At 38.6% G+C, this 19,145-nt stretch overlaps 1 protein-coding gene across 13 annotated transcripts in view; it reads right to left on the minus strand.

The window, feature by feature from the left end:
- The window catches only part of Wdr72 (WD repeat domain 72), a 238,977-nt gene extending 220,335 nt beyond the window's left edge, over positions 1–18,642 (minus strand). For 11 of the 13 annotated variants that reach the window (XR_012445487.1, XR_012445488.1, XR_012445489.1 and 8 more), the window contains exon 1: positions 18,536–18,642. The gene's annotated coding sequence lies outside the window, so the exon portion shown is untranslated. The other 2 variants (XM_074065977.1, XM_074065978.1) reach the window with 2 other exon arrangements.
- Between the last annotated feature and the right edge of the window lie 503 nt (positions 18,643–19,145).

Raw genomic sequence — 19,145 nt, forward strand, 5'->3', positions numbered from 1 at the left:
ATTTGGAGGCTACTTAAAAAGATGGACATCGATCTACCATTTGATCCAGCAATACCACTCTTGGGGATATACCCAAAAGACTGTTACTCCAGAGGCACCTGCACATCCATGTTTATTGCGGCACTATTCACAATAGCCAAGTTATGGAAACAGCCAAGATGTCCCAGCACTGACGAATGGATTAAGAAAATGTGGTATCTATACACAATGGAATTTTATGCAGCCATGAAGAAGAACGAAATGTTATCATTCGCTGGTAAATGGATGGAATTGGAGAACATCATTCTGAGTGAGGTTAGCCTGGCTCAAAAGACCAAAAATCGTATGTTCTCCCTCATATGTGGACATTAGATCAAGGGCAAACACAACAAGGGGATTGGACTATGAGCACATGATAAAAGCGAGAGCACACAAGGGAGGGGTGAGGATAGGTAAGACACCTAAAAAACTAGCTAGCATTTGTTGCCCTTAACGCAGAGAAACTAAAGCAGATACCTTAAAGCAACTGAGGCCAATAGGAAAAGGGGACCAGGAACTAGAGAAAAGGTTAGATCAAAAAGAATTAACCTAGAAGGTAACACCCACACACAGGAAATCAATGTGAGTCAATGCCCTGTATAGCTATCCTTATCTCAACCAGCAAAACCCCTTGTTCCTTCCTATTATTGCTTATACTCTCTCTACAACAAAATTAGAGATAAGGGCAAAATAGTTTCTGCTGGGTATTGAGGGGGGGAGCGGGAGGGGGTGGAGTGGGTGGTAAGGGAGGGGGTGGGGGCAGGGGGGAGAAATGAACCAAGCCTTGTATGCACATATGAATAATAAAAGAAAAATGAAAAAAAAAAAAAAAAAAAAAAAAAGAAAGTTATTTCCTTTACTAAAGAGGGTGGTTGTAGACATCTCAGTCAGCAATAAGTAGATAAAGCAGACAAAATATTAAGATTATAAAACAGTTGAATATAACAGATCCCTGAATCCAAGTATTTACAAAACACATTCAATCAAATTGTGTCTAAAACATTTATAAAACTTTGACCATGGTAGACCATGAAATAAGTCCCAACAAATTCCAAATGATTCATATCATGTAGGCAACACTTTTTAACCAACACACACACAACTTTTTTTTTACAAAAGTTTGATATACTCCCTACCTAGAAGTTTGGAAACTAAAAATATTATATTCTAAATGATCTTCGGAAAACATAATAAAACTTCATATCATTAAGACCCAAAAGACAATGAAAAGTTATCGTAAAAATTGACAGATTTAGGTTTTTGTGTTAGATAGTAAACTACTGCCTTAAATGCATACAGTAAGAAGAAAAAAAAAGAACAGCTGTGCTTGGTGGCCTACACCTGTAATCCCAGCATTTGGGAGGTGGAGACAGGAGAAATCACAAATTTATGGTCAGTCTGGGTTACATAGTGAAACAATGTCTCATGAAAAACAAAACAACAGAAAAAGAAAAAGAATTTTTAATTTAAAGAAAAGGAAAAAGGTGAAAAATCAATGAGTTGAACAGCCAGGTGCTAAGAGGAGGGCTTCCACTTGAGCCAAACCTCCACCTCCAGCACCTCTGAAGCATTATTTATATATCTATGACATTGAAAAATTAGCTTTTCTTCCTTGAATCTGCAATATTGAGTACTCCCCCCAATAACTAGTCACATGTCTCACTCTGGTTTTAACACTTATTACCTTAACTACCAGGTCCTAAAGATACTCAGTCATAAAATAAGAACACTACACATCAGTGTAATAAATTCAAAGATATATATGAAATCATACGAGTACCACTATATCTATGATGGCATTATATCACCTTACATCTATCACTCATATTACTACCACCCATCATTCTAGAATTAGGATCACGAATGGCATTAGAGTCACTGATCTAATCCCCCTCCCTTATAAGAAAGCCGATGATGAGAAAAATGGCATAGATAATTTTTAAAATCAATTCTGATTGTGAAGTTCTGAGACTAAGAGAATTACACAGTAGAATAAACAGTGGTGAAAAGGCTGCAAATCTCAGAAGTCACTTTTTTCACTTTTTATTTATTATTATTATTACTATTTGTGGTAAAATTTTAAAAAGTAACTTCTGGAAGTTAGTGTTCTGCTACCAATAGGTGAGAGAATATATATATTAAAAAATACCATGTCTTTTGAGACCCTTTATAATTCTCCTGAAATTGCTAATCAAAAGTAAACCTGGAGCTGGTAGAGTGGCTCAGGGGGTAGACCACCTTCCTAGCAAGGATGAGGCCCAGAGCTCAACCCCCAGTACAAAAAATAAATAAATACATAAATACATAATAAAATAATAATAAAAAATTCTAAAAAGAAAATAATAATTGTGGAGTCTCAAAGTTAGGTGAAATTTCTGTGGTATGGAGGAGAAAGGTAAGTCTCTGACAGAAGTATACCCATTCTGTTTCAAATAATTATATGTCTAGACACATTTGAAAACCTTTGGAGAGGGATTACAAACCTCCATTTCACAGCCCTCAATTTATAATTATTGTATTTCAAACTCTAGTGCCTGAATGATATTTTGGAATGTCTGAAATAGCTTGTGGATAGATGTTAATTCTTCAGTGATTTCTAAATCTGGGCTATTTGAATGCAATTTAAAACAAATACTTCTGTTATAGGGAAAAAAGCAGATGTTAAGAAACAGGCACAGCCTCAGGCAGAGATAGTTACAGACTGTATTATAAAGGGAAAATAAATTTCCCTCCAAATGGATCTCCATTCACAGTGCTCAGCCTAAAATGTCAGATACTGATATTGCATATTACAACTTATGCAAGTAATATAAACAGTATTTTATCTTATAGTCAATGTAGCTATTGAACAATAATGTAAACATGCACAAATACAAAAACCTATACTTAGTGACTCTCAAATAATTCCACCACAAATTCTTACTGCACCCCACAAAGAATCTCAGGTTGAGAAAATGAATAGCCTTCAAAGGCTCATGAACAGTAGGTAGAATAGCCTTGTCAATGGATTACCCTCTAGTTATGTGGTTGCATGTTCATACACATATATAATTTAACATATTAAATATATTATATATCCTACTGATTTTCCCAAACAAGTCTTAATACTGTATAACAAGTGCCTAGATATGTAGAATTACAAGGCAGACATGTAAATGTGTTATGACCTATAGAAAACAGCTGGAATTTTATCAATCATTTCAACCTTTTGAGTTTTGCTTCAAAACCTTTCTATGTGTGCATACATTTTCATTTATATGTATGTATATATATATATATATATATATAATTTTATTGTTTCTCAATGCAAGTATGGGAAAATTTTAGATCTAATAATTAAAGGTACTTTATAAAGCTGATTTGGACAGTTTAATTATATAGGCAAATGCATGTTATAGATAACTGAAACAAAAGCATAAAGTTAAATTTAAATACTTTCAGTACTAAATACTTTAAAATAGATTAAAATTTAGGTACATATCAAACAACATCAAAACTTCATTTGTGACATACTGTTTGGATTTACTACCTTTCACAGTTAATGAAATCAAACTGTTTAATAATTTCCACATTGCTTCTAAGTGAGAGAGATTTCAGACTGTTACTTGCAAATAGTTTTCAGCCATTCAAAATAAATGGGGTCACGACTCTTTTTACTTTCCAAAGTCATCTCCAATGAAGCCATGGTGACGCACCACCCCCCCTTGTTAGTATTGATTTTTAAAGCAGTAGGGAAAGCTTAGCGCTCCATCTAAAGTCTTCATCAGTGGGATGTGTCCTGCAGGTTGAGGAACACCTGCCTTCTTATAGTGAAACCTGCAGAACTGTTGCCGTTCTTGTTCCTGTGGACACAGGGTTTCAACAGCAGCCTTTGTTTTCTATCACCAATGGTCTACTGTGATAGAAATTAAGTCGGAGCTTCCCAGCAGTGTGCACAGCACATAGTGGGCACATGAACAGTGTGAGAAAAATTGAAACTCTCAGCTCTGTGTGTACCAAAATGATCATTTTCTATGCTTACACGATGTGAAGAAGGATGGGAAGCACTGAATTAAGTAAACCTTGACTAGGACATCAATAATTATAGCTATAGAGAACTCAAATCATTACAGAGTTTCCAAAACCAAGTTTGCCCCTAAGAAATAGCTTCCTGGTGAGTACTTGTGCTGGTAGCCACTAATGGCTAAACAAACACACAAGGTGTTGAACAGTTTAAATCAAACCGTTGTGACTCAAAGTAAAAATGCCTTGAATAAATAACCTGTTTTAAAGTAGAAGTGACAGTAGTCTACCGTTGCTAACAATAGGAACTTCCTCAACATCTATTCTATCTTATTTTTTTTACAGTACCAGGATTTTTTCACTGTTCCCGTCCCTAGGCCTAGCACACTACCTGCCACAGAGGGGACACCCACTAAATATTACTTAAGTGACTATATTCAACCTCAGCAATGGGAAAGGGAGTTTAAGAGTATGCAGCTAAACTCTTTATTTTGCTGCTGAGAAACAGAGCAAAGTTGATGTGATTTTCCTAGGGCCAGAGAGTCTTCCTGCTGGGGAAGGACTTACATTCTAGGGAAAGCAACCACTCTGATTCCTCTTTGTGTTTCATCCAAATGGACAGAAATAAAAGGTTTCTGATTCTACGCTGATTATTAGGATATACCCAGCCCCCTTCATCTTCATTATTTTAATTCAAAATATGCTTTCTTGTTAAGAAAAGAAGCAAGGAAATAGACTGAATCAGATCATCTTGCTCTTCTCCCCTTCCTCCACTTTAGAAGCTAGAAATGTTCTTTGATACTTATTTTCTTCATGTACAAAATGGGGAAATTTTGTGCTGGAGAACTGATGTAAGGATGTCATTATGTACTGAAAACTCTATCATTGTTCCTCACTGGTAATTACCATCCAGTAAATGTCTACTGAATGAGTGAATAGAGAAGTGAGTTACTGTAATTTTTGCACTGTGGATAGAGGGTGTACTGTCACTTTTTAACAACACCTTTGCTGGTGGGTTTCACTCATTTACTTTTACAATGTTCCCAACAATTTCTTTTCTCAAAAGTACTGTGGGTATATGCCTAGGACATTTGACTATGACAATGGACAATTTGTTATTATTACACTAAACTCTAAATTGATCAATCCATAACTCCAGGGCAAATTTGGGCTGCCATTGTTAGTAAATAAAAAATACAAGATACCTCATTAAATGTGAATTTTAGATAAATAACAAATTATTTTTCCTGTAAGTATGTCCTATGTAAAGTTTTAGTTTTACACTAAAAGTTGATTCTTATTGCAAGAACATGCCAATAAAATTATTTATCTGAAAATCAAATATATTTGAGTCCTATAGGCATCCAAGCCCTCCAGTAACCCTAAGTGTCAGGTAAAAGAGAGCCTTGGAGACCACAAATGCCTCTTCCCTGCTTTGGCTTAAGCGATAAGAGCACCTGCCTAGCAAGCATGAGGCCCTGAGTTCAAACCCTGGGGCTGCGAATAAATAAATAAACTCAAATGCCTTCTCCCTCTTCTACAGATGAGGAAATGAAGGCTCAGAGTAACCCAGAAAGAGAAGAACTGAGGGGCCAGATATAGTAGCTCATGCTTGTAATCACTGCTACATGGGAGGCATAGATAGGAGGCTAGCCATAGGCAAAAAATGAAACCCTATCTGAAAAATTATCTAAAAGTAAAAAGGGCTGGCAGTGACTCAAGCACTAGAGCTTCTGCCTAGCAAACACAACGCCCTGAGTTCAAACTCTACTACCACCAAAAAAAAAAGTGGTTGAACCAGAACCAGAACCAGATCTATAATAGTTTACTCAACACTTAAGTCCTATACACAAGGATGAGCTAGACTTTTCTGCCAGAAAAGTCATCTGCAAAGAAAAATTCCTTTGTTATTTAATTGCTCTTAAAAAAAATAAAGTCAAGCAAAACAACAACAATAAAACCTCCTGTGCCTTTTATTCATCCTGTGTTAGTATACACAGCCCCAACTGTTAAAAGTTGAGCTCACACTTCCTGATCCTTTCTCCATAAATACAGTATCAGGCAAGACAAAGAAAGCACACAGCTCTTTCCAGCTCCCACCCTCTGCCCACCTTCATCTTCTTCCCTTAGCAGTTTGTTTTCCCTTTCTGACTTCTCTGAAGCCAGCAGGATGAGGAGTGTGATGCAAATGTGGTTTTGTGGCTGGTGTCTTCTGGACACCAGAATTGCTAACCTTATCATAAATAGCTTTGCCCAGGGACAATGAGTCCCTGCCTTACCTCACAAACAGACAAATTTAGAACCTGTTGACTGACAACAACCAAGGGAAAATACAAAGGCTAAATTCCTCGGTTACCAGGTAAGAGGTAGGAATTTTCACAATGTCCTTCTGACCAAAGTAAACACCTGTGAGGGAAGTAAAACTAGCATACCAGCTAATCTATGAGATTTGGGATAACACAGACCTGGGTTTGGATGTCAGACCTGTCAGAGTGGCTTGACCCTTCTAAACCCTATTGCTTAAGGATCTCATTGACTTTCTTCAAGACTCACAGCCACTAAAAGGGACAAAAGTGAATTACCTCAAGATTCTTTTCTTCAGAGAAGATAACTTGGTCATCTTTAAGCTAGAGGGAATTTTGTTTTTAAATTTTGAGTTTAGGTGGAAATTAAAGGAGTTTAGGTATTAAAATTTCTTGAATTGTACCCTTTAAATAGATGCAGTTTATTATGTATAAATGATCCCTTCATAAACTTCAAAATAAACAGAGGTTGAAGAACAGGGTCAAACAACTTAGCAGTGTCACACATCTAGCTAGTAAGTGACAATTGTTTGGGAGAGTGCAAAGCAGAGTCCTATGAAGGAACAAGGAGCAAAAGTAAACTAGAGAAAGTAACAGGATATCTACAAAGGCCAGAATAAGAGCTACATAACTACAAGGGAACATGCAGCAGCAGCCCTGGAGTCCAGGGTGCAAGAGGATGCGTGCACACTTGGCATGGGCTCAGCAGAAGCTCTGTCCCCCAAACCCTGTCTATTTGCAGATGACCCTGAAGCAAAAGTTCTTATTTTATCAACAGCCTATAATCAGATCACTCCTTGGAAAAGGTAAAAAATTGTTTCTACTAAGTCAAAGGCTGCCCAAAGCATAAATAACATATAAAATTCTGTCTTGTCTACTTACTAGAGCAGGACGATTTCAGAATTAACCCTTAACCAACACCAAAGTCCAGATCTTCTAAAAAATATTGTTGAGTGGTTAAGTGCTACTTAAGAAATTCTAGGAAGTAATGAGTTTTGGATAGTGAATACCTTGGCAGGTAAAGTCAAGGCTACAATAATCCAGAGATCAAGGGAGTAGATAAAGCAGATATGCAGATTAATCTCTGAACTTGAAACACCCCTGATCTGGAACATGCAATAAATCAAACCAGCCAAGAAATAGCATCACTATCATTGCACTGATAAGATTTCCATCATAGCTCACAGATCTCCCAGGCTGTGATGTGAGTTAAAGATTTTCGCAAAGTATTACCTTCAAATTTCACCTCCTGCTCATTAGAATATAGTGAGACACAATTAAAACAGCCAAAGGCCATGTGTGTTCCATGTACACTTACTGTTAAAGAGATGAGACTAGGGTGGTAAAAAAGAAATATGGGGAGAACCAAGTCCTTTCTGGATGGAGCCTTCACTTTTATATGCAATCAGTGAGCAACTTCATAGAACTACATATAGTTTCTTTGTTTAAAACCTCAGGCTTTAAAAGGACTTTTTTAGTTTGTGCTACATTTACCTACCTGAATATTTATAGTGAAAGCCATTTTTGATCTAAAAGTATCCCACATCAACAAACTATATTGTTGTTCTACTCATTTGTAATTAAGTCCAACAAATATTTATTGAGAACTAAACATATGCAAGGTGTTGAGTTGAGCTGCAGAGAACACAAAGGGAGAAAAACACAGTCCTTGCCCTCTACACATCTACAACTGAGTCACCCTGTGGTTAGTTTTGACTAAGTATTTGTGCTTATTGGTCATGTAATTGTTTTTGTGTGCGTGAATTCTATAAATGTATTTCCAGTCTTGAGTCATATGTTTTCCTACATGCAAGAACAATTTGGAAAACTATTTGCCTAATGTACTTCCTTAAATTAAGGCACTGAGAATATTAATGTATGAAAGGATACATTGTTTTGGCTCTTGTTTTGGCACTGGGATCACCCAGTCACACCCACTCCTGCCAAAGGCCATGATGTTCTCACCAGGTCCAAACTAATGCCAGAGCCATGCCCTTGATCTGCAGGGCTGTGAGTGAAATGAACTTTTCTATATAAAGTTCAAATGAAGAATAATTAAGTTTATATAGGTATCTCCTTTGGAATCATGAATGTCCATAATATTATGGCATCTGATGTGCTGATTATATTTTTCAAAAATACCCATTAAAATAAGTTGGCACTCTTAGTTGATGATTCTTTTTTTCAGTTACCAAACAACCAAGTCACTCAGACATGAGGTTCCTTTCCTCACTTCAACATTCCGTACCTTTCCCTTCTTTCAGCTAATTTAAAAAAAAATTCATACTAATTTCCTATAATAAATAATATTATCCCAGATTTCATCTTCTGTCACCTCATTTACTTCTTTCATTAATCCTTATTTCTTATGTCTTCAACTGGTCTCTCTTTTCTCTGTCCCCTTTGGCTTTATTTATACACACTTAATTTAAAAATATTTATTGAGTATCTACAAATGCCAGAGACTACGGAGCATTATGGGATGTCAACCAGAGACATAAAGACAGTCACAAACCTCAAGGATCTCACCTGTGTTTGAGGACCCAGGTTCCCCAAGTCACCCACAATGGGATAGATGTTGTGTTAAAGCAAATGCAAGAGTGTCTCGGGGTAGGAGAAACACTACTGGAGCTTGAAGCTAAGTGTAGAAAGGATATCCCCAGGGATATAACATGTAAGCTGAAAGCTCAAACTTTAACTCTTGCTGATTTTATAACCCGGTTACTGTCAATTTCATTTTCCTCTTCACCTGGCTGTAATAGTGAGGAGGTAGCACTGTCTTGTGGTTCCACCCTTACATCAGTCAGTTGAGATTGAAAGACCAACTCTACCACTGGATGTCCTTGGGAAGGTTACTTATCAACAGTGTGTTGGATTCCTCATTAGTTTGTTGGATTCCTCATCAATTAAGTGAGGATAAATTAATAGTAATTTAATAGGTTGACGTGAGAGTTAAGATAGATAATCCATGGAAATCATTAAATTGTAAATGTTACTATTAGTTAAATGTTATTACTAGAAGACTTTTTATTTTTGCAGTGGTAGGGATTGAATCCAGGGTCTTGTGCATACTAGGGAAGTGCTGTTCAAAGCTACATCTCCAGTCCCTGATTTTATGAGACAGTTTCCCCTGGCTGGTTTTGAACTTGCTAGGTAGCCTCAAATTCTCAATCCTCCTTCCTCAGCCTCCCAAGTGCTAGGCATTCACCACCAACCCTGAGTGAAAATTTTTTAAGGCACAAAAACTTCAATTATGTGTGGAACTGAGCCCACTCAAAATTCATAAGTTGAACTTCTAACTGCAAGTACCTTGGAATGCGAACATTTGTTGGAAGTAGGTTTCACTGCAGGTATAATTAATTCAGTAAAGATTAGATCAGGATGGGCTCCTAATCCAATAAGTCCTTATAAAATGGGGAATATTTGGAGACAGATGTACACAGAGAGAAAGAGATAAGAATGATGCTTCTACAAACCCAGACCAGCAAAGACTGCAAGCAAATCACCAGGAGGTAAGAGAAAGACATGAACAGTTTTGTTCTCACAGCTCTTAAAAGGAACCAATCCTACCTACCGATACCTTGATTCTGAACTTCTAGCCTTCTGAGCTGTGAAACAACAGGTTTTTGTGTTGTTTAAGCCTGTGGTACCACTCAGCCTGTGGTACTATGTTACACAGTCCTAAAAAACAAGCATACTATATTACAGATTATGTTTCTTTTTAATTAAAAGGTAGATCTGAATAATAAATAAATAAATTCTTGAAGCACATATTTAAATTTTACACAGCAGGTCACAAACAAATTCTGTTGTCTACTTCTTTTGCGTAATATGTCTCCTTTCCATCATATTACAGACCCTATGAGGAAGAATAAATTCATTTGTTCACTCAGCAGGTATTTATTAAGGCTCTACTAAATAAAAGATGAAAAACCACAGGTTCCCACCTTCTAGAATCTGCAAGCACTGAATCAAGTCCTAAACATCTAAATAAACAGTGTGAAGTTCGCTGGCATAAGTGTTCTACAGCACAACAGCAAAGGGGGATTCATTTCCATAGTGGCCAAAAGCTCAACTCTAACGCCTTGGCTTCTCTTGGGAAAATCTCATGTTTTTCCAAAGGCCTTCACTTGGCCCTTGACTCCTACTTCCCTCCTCTCTACTACAACACAAACCAACAGTGGAAGTCAGTCCACTGGCACTATTTCCATCCTTCTTTCCTTCCAGAGAAAGTAGATGCCAGCACTCCTGTGAGCAGGAATACAGACCTGTGTAGACAAGGCCTGTCTGGAGAAACCTCTCTAATACCTGTGATTCTAGTGCTTCCTGGCTCAGATCAGCAGCCAGGGAAGCCTTTAAAATTATCACTTGTTGAATAGTTGGCAAAGATTCTCTCCTATTCTGTAGGTTGCCTCTTGATTCTGGTAATTATTTCATGTGATGTGCAGAAACTTGTTAATTTGATGCAGTCCCATTCATCAATTCTTACTCTTATTTCCTGGGCAAGTGGGGTCCTTTGCAGAAAATAGTTACTTATGCCTATATCTTCCAGAGTTTTCTCTATGCATACAGTAATTTCAAAGTATATTGTATATTTGGAATTATCACAATGAAAGTCCCTCAGAGTATTAATGTATACTAATTCAAAAATAAACTACTTTTTAAAACTATCACTTGTACTATAGGCTCATGAATGCAGATTCCTGGAATTTCTGAAAGAGTAGTAGAGAAAGTACAGGACTTGAGTATATAATCCAAAGGAATCTTAGCCTTATTGGAATATTCAAGTTCCTAAAAATGTATTTTCTGAGACTCCCATTCCATTCCAGCCTGATTCAAGACACAGGAGGAGAATCCTTTAGAAGAATCCTTATCCTTAAGGGGTTTCTGTATGAGGCAAGACAAGTCCCATTTCCTTTTCATGTTCCCCACATTGCTTCTTTACAGTTTCCTCTGGTTCTGGCTCTTTTCACTTTCTTTCATTTCAGAAGATATCCCTACCTTCTGCCTTCTTTTATTCCCTCTTTTTCCTAGTCTTAAGGCACAGTGTTACAAATTCCAGTCAAAAGTCTTTACTAAATGTCACCTGTGCTCTAGACACTGTGCCGGGGGCTTCTCCATGTATTTTCTCATTTAATTTGCTCAACTACCATTAGTATTATTAGGAAAAGGCTGCTTGGTAAATCTGAATCCTTTGGCTAGGATTAATTACACCCTGATCTGTCTGACCTCAAGGCATACCCTACTTCTCAAATGGCTTCAGAGTAAGGATATGTAATCATGATGCCAACACATGTTTACAGTCCATACCAACAAGCCAGCCCACCTATTTCTGTAAAGAAAATGAAACAAAGCAAAACAAATACAACTTAGGTCCAACCACAGAGGTGGCTAAGGTCCCAAACAGCATTTTAGTTTGAGGGTGAATCTATAAGTAGAAAATCTTCACTACTTAATTTACAAACCTTATCCATTATACACATACAAGGACATACATGGGCAGGCATGTTTTCAAAGCCTCAGGACTTAATACAAAAACAGTAAAAAGCCCATTGTTACACTGTTGTCACAGAATAAGTCATCACGCAAAGTGAAATTTCCACTTTGATTCCACTCCGAGATGGTTTCACCTCGGTGCATGTCCTAAGAGGTAGCTGAGGGAGACAGGGATGAGCTTACTAGACCCATGGGTCAACAGAAATGAGGCAATGTGTGGGATTTTCTAATACACCCTGGCCTCTGCCAGGGACCCCTCTTCTCTCTCTCTTGCTGGGTTTTTATTGACCAAAGAAGTCACTATTCAGTGACATCAAGATATTCTGTCCCCAGGACATAAATAAATGCCCAACTCCTGCAGTTCATGGGTATATGAGAGCCTAAGAGGTCTGGGATCGATCCAACCTGTTTTAACTAGCAAGAAACTACCTAGTAATACCTTGTTTGTATTTCTTGGAGGAGGGACACCAGAAACACTTATTTCATTCCACACAATAATTCAGCACAATCAGCAGGAGCACTGGAAGGGCAACAGCATCTCCCAGCTGCTGATTACATCAAAGGCTTGCAGCAAAAATTCAATTTTATGATGTTAATCTCAGCCTGCCACTCAGAAATTTTCTCTGAGGGATATGATTTTTCTCTGGATTTCATTTTAAGAATGATTTTCTTCATCCACAATCAATAAAGATATGTTTTCATCAAAAGACTCTATCTTGGCAGAATTCAATTGGCTATTTCAATCCCTTTTGGTGACACAGTATTAATTAAAATAGTTTATGTTGTACCTCAACTGGAAAAAGAGGCAGTGAAAATAGTAGCTACTCAGAACACATGTTCTATATACACATCAACATGGAGGGCAGAAAATAATTTTCTCCTTCTCCAGGCAACAGACATTAGCAATTCAAGAGTCACTCTAACTTGGTTTATCTCTGTGATCTCACTGAAAAAAAAAAAAAAAAAGAAAGACAAAGCTCTTCCTGCTTAAAATGCACATGAGGAAGATGCACCAAATGTTCCCCTCCTAGTGCCTCAAGAAGAGGAAAAAGGCATGCCTTCATGCCTGATGTGCTATTCAAAGTCACAGTCCCTGTTTCTCTTAAAGAAATAAATAGGGATGCTGTTAAATATTCTTTTTACCTTCCATTTCAAATATGGTTACAACTGAATACATTGTATTTTTTCAAAAGCAGGCATGGAGAATTGTTTACAGATTTTTTTGCATTTAAAAAAGAGGTGAAAATTATGAACTATGTTACAGAGAATAAAGTTGCTCTGCTTTAAAGGTCATTTGGAAAGTGGGAGTAATTCACCTACCAAATATTTATGCATGTCTCACTCTGCTGTCTACCTGAGACAGGTGAAGGCACCAGGCCCTGCCCCAAGATACTGACAGACCACGGAACCTGTGTATCCCTGAGAGACATGGGCTACAGTGTGGCTCCCACAGGTACCTGGAGAGCAGAGCACTCCATGTACTTGCTCTGCCTGGGAAGAAGGTCCAGAAGGGCTTCTCAGAAGTGAGTTCCATTACTGAAATATGCAGCTGGCAATTATATCCACAGTTTAAAAAAATGCAGCTCAGTTTTATGAAACAGCTAGTCTGTACAAACCAAACCTTTTCATCCTCCCAGTCCTGAACTCATACATTCATTATACTTGTTAACACAAGAGGGCAGCAATAAAAAAAGCAGGTGTAGTCATACTATAAAAGGTTTAAGGATTTCACAGGACTCAACAGATCAAGCTTCAATTTGTAAGTGCTCTAAGAATACTCTTTTAGACTAATCTGTATTTACATCAAAAAATAGAGAAAAGTATAAAATTAAGGAACAGAATGAAAAATTATATTAATTTAGCCCAAGTTCCTATTTTATGTGTTACAGAAAATCAGCAAAAAGGTAAATTAACTTGTTGAAAAGCAAGGAGTAGAATAGGTTTTGGATTTGTTGAAACACTTAATCAATAACAGATCCTAAACAGAAATGACCCTGTTTTCCAAAGAGTCTATGTAATGTGTACACCAATGCTGGAAAACCATTGGTTAAAAAAAAAAAAAAGAAAGAAAGAAAGTGGCCAGGTGTGGTGTGGTGGTGTCTGCCTATAATCTCAGCTGTTCTGAAAGCACACACTAGAGAATCATCAGGTTGGGGTCAGCCTAGGCAAAGTTAGCAAGACCTTATCTCAAAAACAAAATATAAACAAAAGGTCTGGGGGCCTGGCCCACTAGAGCACTTCTTGCCTAGCATGTGCAAGGTCCTGGGTTCAATCCTCAGTACTGCAAAAAAATTAAATTTAATTAAAAAGACTAAAACTAATAAGAAGGAGAAGGACGAGAAGGCCTCCTTCAGGATCAGACTGGCATTATCTTTAGATATCTCTTAAAATGCAGATTCCTGGATACCATGCAGGATGTAATGAATCAGAATCTCTAAAGGAGAAGGCTCCTTTAGAATTTAAATTTAGACTTGATCTCCTAAAACATTCACACTTGAGGCTAAGGAACCTGAATAAATCTCAGCATGCTTCATACACAATACAATTAATGAAACAAGTTGATTGATTAAAGAAAAATTCACCAAACGAAAAAACGAATGAATGACCAAAAGGAACAATTTCCGGTACCTGGTCCGATGTGGGCCTTCCATAATCAAGAAGCCTGGCTTGGCACCTACGGAACCATCTTTCTCTACAATGACTAAAACATAAAGTAATTAGATTCTTTAGCTTTCTGTTAATGTCTGTGATATGTAGAATTTTCCATACTTTGCATGGCATTGCAACAAAACTATTTTCTTTGGAATGTATGTGGGAAAAGAGCAGAAAGAAGACTATAGGTATTCAATTATTCAGCACATAAAAAAGGCATTTTTGTCAGGATTTAAAAGGATTTTAAAAGCTAACAATGTTAAACCAAAAAAAAAAAAATCAAGAAGGTAAATTTCTATAACAAATTCCTTTCAAAATGTTCAACTTGCATTTTGGTGCCTCCAAATAAGGAACCAAATACCTCTTCCACACCAATTTTTTTTTTTTCCCTAAGATTTACTTTAATAACTCAGACCAAGGCAATGGCTAGAGAGCATGAAGCTGGGTGTAAAATGGCCAGAGGGAGATCCTATCACACACATGTAGGAATGCAGACCATTTCCAGCAAGAGAACACTCAAGTGGGTGGAACTTCTTTCACAGAGCCTGGCCCCAAAACACAGCCTCAGTTGACCAAAAGCCTGTAGCAGTTAGGGAAGCAGAAGGGATGGTGGAAGTTTGTGTAGTTTGTACTTATAAACCCTTAGAATATCTAAAAATTGTATTGGTCTGCACTGTATAACATGTATGACAGTCATAAATCCACCTGTACTCAGGTTCACCTGCATCTAATTAAGAGGAAGGGCTGGGGACACCACATTGGCTGAGTGTCTACTGTGTATCAGACAGGAGAAGGCTTTGTATACAACTAAGTCTTTAAACAATGTTGTGAGGCACACATCCTTATAGTATACACTTGAAGGTTAACTTAGTACTTAAATACTAAGTTATTAATAATATTAAGATCCCTATTTTATGTTTCAGAAACCCAAAGCTCAGAGGTAAAATAATCTGTCAACATCTAACTGGAACCCAGTACAGGATGGGACAGATGGTACCAGCTTGCAAAGATTTGCAGTTGTCTTTTCTCTTACTCTATCTTACCATCATACAAACTTTTTACTCAGCTTAGGAGTCTTTCTCAGCATTTCTGCTAGCAAACGCTTAAAAAACTGGGGTCTTCAAAACTAATATTAGCTCCTTTGAGTCTCCTATGGTTGATGTTTAGCGTTCTGATGTGTTCAGCCTTCCCTTTCCTTCTACTTTATCAGAGCACTTATTGCTCTACTGTAATTATTCCTTTTGCCTGAACTCTACTCTGAATGCTTAGAGGATGAGACCTGTCCATTTTTCCTTTGCAATCTGCTGGCAGGGAGTTTTACATGTAACAAGAGATCAAGAAATGGTGAGAGGTGAGTCAAAGATTTAATGTACTAGTTGTGAATGAGTATAATGTATTTTCAAGAGTCACTTTTCTTTTCTCCTCTTTCTTCCTCAGATAAGTCAGTTTGTAAATGTTTATCTTAGTAGTATAACCCAGAGGTCTGCACAAAGGGCAAAAAGCAGATGGAGAAAAATATCCTTGGCTATCGATGTGCATTCTAATTTTTACTAAAGCAGTGTAAAATCTTATCAGCTTTCTGGCCCCTCACAGCTCACTGCTAACTCACAGGCAGCATATCAATTAACCCATGAATGTAATTGTTTCACAAATAACAACTCCTTCATCCTGTACTTGCTTATTTTTTAAACACCTATGTGTAGGGCTTTACATGTATCTGAATTACAGTTTATCTTGTTAAAAGAAAAAGAGCAGAAAATTCAGCATAGAAGAAAGCAATGCTACCAGTTATTGACTAATTATTGAATAGCAGACCCTGTGCTGCTTATGTTATGTAATTATTTCATTTGATTCTCATAACATTCCTAGACATTGTTATCATTTCTACTCTAGGCATAAATTAAATGAGACTTGTAGAATATAAGTAATGTGCTTGAGGTCAGAGCTAGGAAACAGAGACAGGCTTGTCAGTCTACAAATTCCATGTGCTTAATCACTACCCTACACTGCCTACATGGGGACAAGGATATGTTCTGAAAGTTAGAAGACCGTATGGAAATTACAGCAAGCTATAGAGTCAATACTCTTTAAGAACAATGATTAATAGCTCTAAACATGAAAATCTGCATTTTAAGAAGAGTTCCAAAGGACACAAATGTCCTTTCCAACCAAAGACAACTCCGCATGTATAGAAATATCACAGTGAAACAACTAATATATGCAACTAAGAAGAAATAGAATAAGGAGAACATTCAGATAATGAAGTGGGGAGAACTTTGGAAGCCAATAAAGATTCAGATTTTCAAATTAAAAAGAAAACTTCCATGGAACCAAACTGTCTTTTCTAACCAAAGACAAGTTCCTTATTTTGACAAATAAAAATGACACACAAAGGTTAAGGAACTTGTTGAGGTCCCAAAGTTAGTTAGGAGACTTGTCAGAACTTCAAAGCTGAGCTGGGGCTAGACTTCAGTGCACAGTTAAATACTTTTAGTCCAGGTCCCTACCAAATCCTCCTGCCCCCAATTCAGCCTAGAGAATTGAATCTAGAAACTTTCATGACTGGGAAAAATAACCATGTATGTAAAACGGGGCTCCAGAGAGATGTCCTTTATGATATTATTAAGAATTATTATGATATTATTAAGAATTATTACAGAATGCCACCCACTTGTGAGCAATATTATTAAGCAACATTGTTACAAACATCATCATTAGTATTAGTATTAAATAACAGAAAGAAGTGAATTGTCAAGTTATAAAGATATTTGAATGTAGCGATCTTGAAACTTTGAACCATTCCTGATTCCGTTATTTTCAAGGTCCCTTGACTTATAACAAATATACACTTTTATCCCAGTAGTCCTCTATAAACTAGAACCTCCAGTTTCTAAAGTGTTCCCTCCACTAGCAGAGACTGCTAATGGAAGCTTTCACACAGAGGGAGAGGCTTAACCATTGATAAACGAAAAAAATTATAGGTTACAAATGCCTTTCCCAAAAGAGGTGAGAAGATTGCTTTTTGTGGCCCTAAAAAACAATCACTTTAGTAGAGCATTTCAAGGACAGTTCTCTTTCTCCTTTGGCCCTTTGCATTCTTTACAGAAAACACAATTGGCACATTTTAATAGTGAAGGAACTAAGAAGGCTAAGGAACAAGAGGTGTTTACAAAAAAGCCACAGGAGCAAATTAAGTACAAGCACTTGGCATGACAGGAGGGGCTGCTTTCTTCTCTCCAGGTTCTTAGCCCTGTATGTGAGGGGGCGTGGAGGAGGGTGGAAGACAGATGGAGGAAAGAAAGCAACAGACCAAAGTTTTTAACTACTTCTTCCAGGCAAAAGTATTCCCAATACCTGTCGCAGTCTCCAATGGTTGACCTTGAACTGTTTTAGCAGAAAACTCGCAGAGGAGGAAGAAAAAGTGTAAGGCAGAGCAGTGCTCTGTTTTACAAACCCTTGTTAACTGCACACAATAGGTGAGGAGGGCGAGATAAGGAAGCACCGCCCTTGGAGGCCGTATTCCAGGGTGTCACCTTTCCTAGATTTTTGTCAACGCGGGCAGCCACCTTTATTTTCCTGCCCCTTATCTACCCTTACAAGTGACAGACGTCTTGTGCTGTGTTCTTGACAACAGTCTCAGCCGCAGGTGCGCGGTGAGAAAAGCTGGCCAGGACTTTCAGGCCGCCACAGTCCGCGAGCTGGAGACACCGCACCGCCACCTGCTCCTTCCCTGGCTGCCCAGCTCAGTTTTAAAATTAACTCCACACACTCCTAGTCCAGAGAAGTCCAATTCCCGAGTCCCAGAAAATGTCCCAACAGCAAAAGGCAAGTCCCTAAAAGTACCCAGGAGCGCAGTCCTTCCAGACCCAAAGGGAGGACACTAGGTCTCCCAACCCCGCCTCCACCCTCATCAAAAGGGTCTGCAGAAGGGGCAAAAGGACAAGGTCAGCCCTGCTACGAGCACTTGTCCTTTTCCGCCCGCAGTGTCCCCTCATGGGGGACACGCTGAGGAGGACCCAGCAACCTGGAAGCCGAGCGGAGCCCAGCCCGGAGCGACGTCTTACCGGAGCTGCGAGGCCCGGCCGCCTCACCCTTCTCCAAGCGGGTCCCGGGGCCCTCGGGGTCTGCAGGCCCCGCCCCACCTCGCCAAGGCCCCGCCCCACCTCGCCAAGGCCCCGCCCTGCGCAGGCCCCGCCCAGGTTCCGCCCAGGCCCGGCTGGACCAGTTCCCAGCCGCCCGGCTCACTCCAGCCTGGGCCATCTCTGCGCTCTCTCCTGCTGTGTTCTCCTTCCTTTGTGGTCGTGGCTGGTGCCCTGTCCTTTCAGGGCTGAGGAGTTACTAGTGGTCAGGTGGGGACACAAAGTAGCCCAGGTGGGGTGGATTTTTGACTCCCAGCATTGGCAGCGCCTGGGAACCCCAAGAACTTGGATAAGGAGTGAAGTTCCTCCCCCGCCCCACGACTCCACCCCATGAAAAGCAAGACTGCAGGCATCAAGAGGAGTAAAACATTAAACACTGAAACCAGCATCAGACTGCTATGGGTGGGCAAGTATCAGGACTGACTGGGCAGGTTAGAAAAATGGCAGTTAGGGTTCGTTTATCTCACATTTAGCTTCAAAACCCAGAGAACTTTCTTGGAGTCTTAACAGTCTTGCAAGCAGGTGGGAAGAGGCC

This window comes from Castor canadensis, chromosome 2, assembly GCF_047511655.1.
Source record: "Castor canadensis chromosome 2, mCasCan1.hap1v2, whole genome shotgun sequence".
In the NCBI taxonomy this organism is placed as follows: Eukaryota; Metazoa; Chordata; class Mammalia; order Rodentia; family Castoridae; genus Castor; species Castor canadensis.